The sequence below is a fragment of the Marmota flaviventris genome, chromosome 8 (genome assembly GCF_047511675.1).
Source record: "Marmota flaviventris isolate mMarFla1 chromosome 8, mMarFla1.hap1, whole genome shotgun sequence".
Classification (NCBI taxonomy): domain Eukaryota; kingdom Metazoa; phylum Chordata; class Mammalia; order Rodentia; family Sciuridae; genus Marmota; species Marmota flaviventris.
In genome coordinates, this window is record NC_092505.1 from 93,527,799 (window position 1) to 93,529,532 (window position 1,734).

The window sequence follows — 1,734 nt, forward strand, 5'->3', positions numbered from 1 at the left end:
AAGACATTAGAAATGTCACTCTTTGTAAAAATTTATCCAGAATAATTATTCTCATTATTTAACTTATGATATGAAGTGAGCATCATTTTTATACCTTGGCAAATTATCTTATTGCTTTTGAATTGGGGGTCAGGTTTCAAAATTTTATCCTTTGAACTTTCCATGTAATAAGCTATCTCTAAGAATTGTTTTAATGTGAAGCCATTTTGCCAATGTAAATTCTTCCAGGATAACTTCATCCTTCCATCACAACCACTTTTCCCATTATGTTGGTAAGTTCCTCTTCACTGAATTTGCCCCAGCTGCATGTCTCAGGCATCCAGAATGACAGCAGTGTCAATATCTCAACAACTGGCTATTTCCTCTGAACTCTATTTCCATTCTCTTCAAAATCTAACATTTGTTTGTTTGCTGCATCTTCATCCTTGTTAGCCAGTTTCTTCCTGACATTATCCTTTTTTCTAAAGCATCATGTGGTTTTATCCCTTGGCAAAAATACAACACAACTACACACTTTGTTATCCATGAGTAGACTGAATAACACTTGTACAGCTACCCATAGTGCCAGTAGTCAACACACTTTAGAACTGATGTGGTTGGTCATGTGCTAGTTATAGAGTTACTGGTGAACTGCAGAGCTATCAGGACAGTCTATTCTATATGCAGTTACACATGGTTAATATGCAATGGTAAATATAGTTTTAGCCATGTTTTTGGAGACAGGCTTTATTTGACTAAATCATGGCACAGGAATTCATACATATCAGAACCATGCATAATGAGGACTACCTATATTTGTTGTTGTGATTCCAGACATACACAAAATGTAGAATTCAAGAACTATAAAAAGTGTACCATATAAAATTATTTTCCCCCTATTCCAGTCTTTCAGATACTTACTACTCAGATCCATTCTTATAGTCTGCTTCTCTAGACATGTAAGACACAATCTTCATGTAGGCAAACATGTAATGTATATTATATTAATATATAATAGAATAACATATAATGCATATACACGATAGCACTCACACTGTTCAAAACCTACCTTTTCATGACTTAGGTTATCTTTGAGATCATTCTACTTGATACTTGTCTGATTCTTATATTTTTTATAGCTGCATAAAATACACAGTTTATTTGAAGAGACAAATTATAATTTAGTTAGACAAATTATTGGTGAAGAATATTTACATTATTTCCATCTTAAATTAAAATTTAGATATAAAAATATTATATGTCAATTCCTGTGTGAGCAAGTATATCTTCAGTATAAAATTCCAGAAAAGGAATTGTTAGGTCACACAGTGAGTACATTTTAACACAATAAATTTAACCACACACCAGCAAAGTATAAAATATTTCTGTTCCAGCTCTGACCAATATATTTTATTACCAAACATTTCTTTCATATATTTGCAAATCTAATAGGCAAAGATTGTTTATAAGAGCTTTTAAATTTTTTTTCTTGTGAAAATAAATAAATTTTTTTCTTACCATGGCTGAACTTGGGCATATTTTTATATATTTTGGGAAAATTTACATTTTATTTTCTCAAAAACTTGTGCATCCCTTTTACTATTTTATGAGTTCTTTATTGGCTTGCAGAGCTTTTGTATATTAAGAGATATCTATTTTTCCTGTGATATGAATTGAAAATATTCCTCCAATATTTGTTACTTACCTTTTGAATTTTGTACAGTTAGTTTTTGTTATAGTAAAGCTATATGGTGA